This window comes from Malurus melanocephalus, unplaced genomic scaffold (assembly GCF_030028575.1).
Source record: "Malurus melanocephalus ecotype Western Australia unplaced genomic scaffold, MMel_1.1 scaffold_417, whole genome shotgun sequence".
Taxonomy (NCBI): Eukaryota; Metazoa; Chordata; class Aves; order Passeriformes; family Maluridae; genus Malurus; species Malurus melanocephalus.
In genome coordinates this window covers 230,202-236,263 of record NW_026623649.1, presented here as the reverse complement: position 1 = coordinate 236,263, position 6,062 = coordinate 230,202, and the positions used below count along the sequence as shown (strand labels likewise).

The window sequence follows — 6,062 nt, the reverse complement described above, 5'->3', positions numbered from 1 at the left end:
GCTAGAAAGTAAAAACTCTGTACTGTTTTTTCACCCCTACTAAAGCAAGTAWAGGATTAAGAGTACATGGGCTGTGTAGCTACTTCTGGTACTATTTGTGATCAGACTGATATCTCTAATTTATACTCCTTGGAATTGCTTTTGATGTCTCTCAAGCAGTAATGCCTGTTTTCAGCTGCTTATTTAAGAAGCTACTACATCCAGTATTTAAGAAAGATGTTAAGGAGATGTTATATTAAGGAAACACCATTGTGCTCCTATCTCCACACTTTGCAGGGTTCTCAAAACAAGGGCAGTCTTTGTAGTAGGAGTAGTTTTTAACTGATCAAAAGTCAGAAATTACCCATCTGCATGAAAAGAAAATGACCCTAGGTGAAGTTTCCAACAGAAGAGGACAAAAAAAGAAACAAAATGCTACTGCAAAGAAGTCCAATATTCCTACGTGTAACAATCTTCCACAAAATAGCACTTTTTTATTTTTTATATGAAAACTTTTTTATGCAGACATGATTCTCACTTTTAGGTTATAAATAGCAGAATTCCCCTGTGGAGACAAAGCCTAAGGTTACAGACAGAAATAATCAGTCAGGAAGCACAGCCAGGAGAGYGCCCATGGCTCCACAACCTGCTTTGCTGAAGGGTCTTTCCAATCCACTGAATTCTGCTCCTGTAAATGTTCCCTACACATCTCAGTCATGGTGAGCAGCTCWGCAGGATCCCTGTCTGTGCTCCAGCCCTCACCACAGAGCAGACTCTGCTCTCGCAAATCTTTTGGGTTTAATGTTTTGGACATGCATTCTACCAGTTGAGTTTTCTCAGCAATGCTGACAGATTGGTAAAAATGGCCAAAGATTCTTAAACTCCCGCTGGCAGGAGCTGAACGCAAAGCACAGCAATGCCCAGGTCAATGAAAAGGCAAACACAGCCACAGCTCTGAAACTCTGCAGCAATTTAACTGTTTGCTGAGGTTGTTGGCCTTCCAGCTCTCATCCTGACAGCCTTACCAAAGCYCTACAATTCAGGGCCACCAGGTTTCTGTAGAGATTGAGAACAGAGATTTGCTCAAACTTCTGAAGCAGCACCACCAGGAAAAGTCAAGTTTCTTCACTTCATCCATTTTTAAAGAGCATGTTTGGCTTTTGATGCCCAGCTATCTGCATTTCTAAGTCTAACAGATGAGCATGAAAAAAATGCCTCACTGATTTCCCATCCACACCTACCTGACCTTCCAAATTAGCTGCTTTTTCCTAAAGTGTGGGGAACTGCAGGGAAACACTCACATCGTTAAGTACTCATTTACAGGACATTTACTTTAGACTTGCATTTTACTTTTATTCTGCTGTATAAAAATAAATAAATAATCCAACTCTCTCTTTAGGGATGCATCCAAGACAAAAGAGGAGCTCCCCCTTTTCTGAGGCATATCTTAGAAATTAAGGTTGTGTTTGTAGCACCGAAAACCATAGTTTTACTTTTGGGCCACCTCATTCTCCATATTTTCAATCAGTTTTGTATTTAGATGCCTTGCACCAAAACTTGAAAGTGCAATGGAGTRGTTTATTGTCCAAAAATTGTTAGTGAGATTAAAAAAAGGCATTCAGTGTCCTGTAAAAAGCTGAAACACTTCCCAGCAGACCACTACTCTTCTCCTCTGAGACTGTCAGGAGCACCCAACCCCTCTRCTATGTCCTTCCATTCAGTGGAAGGAAAATGGTATTGACATCATTATTAATTTTTTGAAATTCTAGGGCATCTGGACTTAATGCTGCCATGGAAACTTTACTGTGCTGTTTTTTAAACTCTGTCTATCATGCCTAATGCTGAGAATACAACAAAACTTGATCAGATCTTCCCATCAGCACCGGGCACAAGCAAAGGAAAGGGCTCCAGTCWGCCTTCTCAGTACCAACACAAGATAAATTAATGGTCCTAAACCTAGTTCATATTTTTGGGGGGTTGAAAGTTGAAAGAATTCAACTATCTAAAACCTAGTGTACTCCAATTAACTAATTTTTATTACTGTTGTCATTACACTGCACTGTCAAAATCTTTAAGTCAAATCACCAAAACTGAACAAAATCACTAGAGATATATACTGAGGCTCTAAATTCAGATTTTGACAAGCGTAACATCTATACATGGAATCTGAATACCTCTTTCAGCTCATTAACTTAAGTAAGTTCAACTTAAACCAAGAACCCAAAGAAAGAAAAATGTCCTCCTTCTCCAAAGGARTAAAACTAGTTTAAATGAACAATCACCTAAAGCAGTCAATCATGACARAAAGGGTCACCAGAAAAATATWCAGATCAAATATTTCTTTTTAAACAGACTAATCTTAAATATCATGTTTCAACAACAGATCATAAATGTGCATCTTTAATTTTAATGCAAGACTTCAAATGCACACAAATACCACACAAATTGCATTTTAAGATATAAACATAAAATTACACAAGTGCTACTTATGCTAGAAATAATTACTACATATATATGAAGATACATAAATACGTGGCGGGGGAAACATTCCAAAAAAAAACCCAACAAGAATTATTTAATCAAGTTATCTGGGAACTGCATGGATGCTCTGTGCTAGACTAGATGCTGACCACCTGAAATAATACCTAAATAATACCACCTGAAATGATGAAAATAAAGCAGGCAGGTCCAAGAGTTCCCACTGCTCACTGTGAGGAGGTGATTTGTTCTTGTAAAGCTGCCAASCCAGTCACTGAGAGCAGCTCCAAGACCTTCAATCTCATTTATGAAGCACATTCAATCCTGGGATTGATTTGATGATTTCATTTTGTTCCCCTCCCCACCCCATTTGAAAATTAAAACCTTATAAAATAATTTTAATCTTAACATTACTCAGCTCTTTTAATGTTTCAAAACAGTGGGACTCACAATGACTCAAACACTTGGCTTACACTGAAAATCCATATGATTAATATTTGTCTGAGATCTAACGTAACAAGGAGGGGAAAAAATAATTCCTGCAAACTGTCAAACCTGTTGTGCCTCAAACAACTAATACTACGTAATAGGTGGGACTTGAGAGWGCCTTTTGCTCTATAAAATAATCAGGCACTTTTATCTTTCCCCTTCTTTCCACTTTAGGCCCTTTTAGAAGGCAAGAGATCGGAAGAGTCACAGCAACTGAATCAAAATTTGGCTTAGTGCATGTCAGCATTTCACAAACTTTTGGAAGCTGAGACATCTTAAAGGAAATTAAACTGTCTTCAATGAACTGCATATCTATTTGCCAGCCAATGTCCATCTATGCTTGCATTAATTCTGGTTTTTATAAACCCTCAGCCCAGCTCTCACTGTGGCATTGCCCCACAGYGACTTCAGCAGCTCACAACAATCAGCACATCGAGTGTCTGGTGGCATCCAAGCTGACACTTACTGAAAGCATTAAGAATTTCCCCTCCTGCTCTTCTGTTTCAGGCTCTTCAAACTCTGCTAAAGATGTGAACCCAAATCTAAACAGTGCCATCCTTTTAATGAAAGCTGCAGCTTTGTACAGCCCTGCCTCCTGTTATCTAGAAAGCTCCATGAAGCCCTCTGCACTGATATCAGGTACCAAACCACAGCCTTAAGAGAAAGCACACATTCTGTGTTTYTCAGGAGCATTTGCTTTACTTCTGTTTCGGATCTTTCACGTAAATTCTGTTACAAAACTCTGGGTTGCAAAACACAGAAGTTTCATACAAGAATGAAACAATAACAGCTAAATTTAATTACACACTTTCAGAGGATGAAGTAAGTGACAGGTCTGCATCCAATTAGAGAAGAGAAAAATTCTGGTGGAACTTAAAAATGTTTTCTTGATTAGCAATACTATGCATACTTTCTAAACAGCCAGTTCCAGGCACTTGGGAGCTGCATTAATCTGAACATTGATATTCCAGACACTATTAAGTACAAAACACAATCACTGCATTATCACTGTCCCAGAGTATTTACAGTCTAGGAGCATGCACTGCACGTCAAGCTCAGAGATTCTGAATTTCCTACTAGTTTGATAAGACATTTCAAAGTGACTTCTGAGATATAAAAAAAAAAAAAAATGAACTGCCTTCAGTAACACAACAGTCATAAATTAAAGACTCTGGCAGAAAAGGGAGTAGCAGAGGAAGATCACTTCTCTAGGTACTAGGGGGATTTTTTTATTTGTATTTCTTATTCACCTTCAAAATCTTATATTCAAGTACAATTCAATTTTGTGCCGTTTTTTTAAAGTTTTAATGGTCCAGGAGAGAATTACCCATTACTATATTCAAAAATATTTTTACAAGGTTTTCTAGTGAGGTTTTTGAGTCCCACATTTTTCTTAAGAAACCGAAAAATTAGAATACTTGGACAAATTAAACWCTAGATGTATCATTAGTCCTCAACTAAGCAACACAAAGATCCAGTTGAAACTTTCATTATCCAACATAAATATAAAACATGACATTTGTAGCTAACAATTTTTCATTTAATTTAAATGACCTGAGCAGTTCATCAAGACCAGCTTTCCCAGTGCTCAGGAAAGGGCTGAAGCAGAGACAGCAGCATCTATTTGCTGTAGCATTCAACAATACAGAAGAGAGAAAAAGATGTATCTGTAACCTGAAGCTCAATTTTTTCAAGATTAACAGACAAAAGGTACTGCTATAAACCATTATAGCAGCCTTGGTTCTCAGCCTATTAAATCTGTATAAGCCATCTACATTATCCACTGTAAAAACCGTACATTTTAAAGAAATAGTAATTCAAAATATAGTTTGCCACAGTAGACACACAGCGAGACATATCCATATATTCATGATCTCCCTCATTTCCACWGCCCCCTCCTTCCAAGATAACATCAGTCTGTTCTTTGGAAGCACAAATTAACTTCACCACAGCTATGGTGCTTAAGAATCACAAACAAACACTACAAAAACCCGCTGAAGATTCCCATCCCACTAAGAGACTTTCAGGACTGTAGGTGCTTGTCATGTGGTTTGTTTCATCTTAATTTGTTGATATAGCTATTATTCCTGTTAGCATGGCTTCAGACTTYCCCCAGCTCTAACCAGCGATTACACCTCCTGCAGCTGACACTTCAGTGCCAGGTTAGTGACCATCTTTTACATCACTTCCCATATTTCTAACACAAGTCAGGAAGCAGCTTCAGGTTTTCCTCTGAACACTCCCATGAATTTGCAGACTCATGTCCCCAGTATTCCCACTCCTCCCAGTTTTCATCTCTCCCACWGCAGGTTTTAGAGGCTGGTACCTCTCCCCTGCACCGTTTTGCCATTCTTTCCCCTTCCTTTCCCACCTAACAGAGAGCAACTAGTCCTCTGTTTCTTCAGGAATGGATTAAATTTAATTAAATTAAGCACTTTTTTTCCTCAACTCATACTTAGCTTTGAGACTTACCCTGCTTCTATTTCAGAACTGAAAACCGTCCTGGAAAATCATGTACTTTCCAAGCTACAATAACCAGTCTAATAAAAGACAACATTTTGAACTCTGTAATAACTGGAGGGAAAGGATCACAGGCTTGTTTTGCATTAGTAGAGATAATATTATASCATAAACTAAACTTGTCTGCCACGTATCTGATACAACTTTGGATGCTTTTCACAATTTCCAACAGAAATCAAACTAAAAACTAAAGAAGGTGACAAACTCAGCAACAAGTGCAAAAATAAAGAATCAAATTTAAAAAACAAATAAAATAAATCTGGATGCGGAAACCAGCAATACCTACAAAGTATGACAAGAAAAGCACCTAATGACTTTGCACTTTTTCCTAAAGACGGGGAGCACCTTCTGGATTCACCTCTGCCACAACAGTCGAGGGTGGAAGTCACAGCCCCTCGCCACAAAACCGATTTTTGGAATGCTGAAACCCAGAGGAGGAATGGGGTGCTSTAGCCAGGTACAGAACTGACAGCGGGAGCTTCCCTAGCTGTTGCACACGCCTGGGAACCGCCTGTTGCTGCGCTCCAGACCCCAAGAGCCGCTCCGGCCGATGCTGCTGGGGTGCCCGGGCAGCACTGCCCACGCCGGGCTGTGTG

At 39.0% G+C, this 6,062-nt stretch overlaps 1 protein-coding gene across 1 annotated transcript in view; it reads right to left on the bottom strand.

Annotated features, from left to right (window-relative positions):
• Nucleotides 1-6,062, bottom strand: part of GNB4 (G protein subunit beta 4) — a 30,099-nt gene that overhangs the window by 23,050 nt on the left and 987 nt on the right. The window lies entirely within an intron of this gene.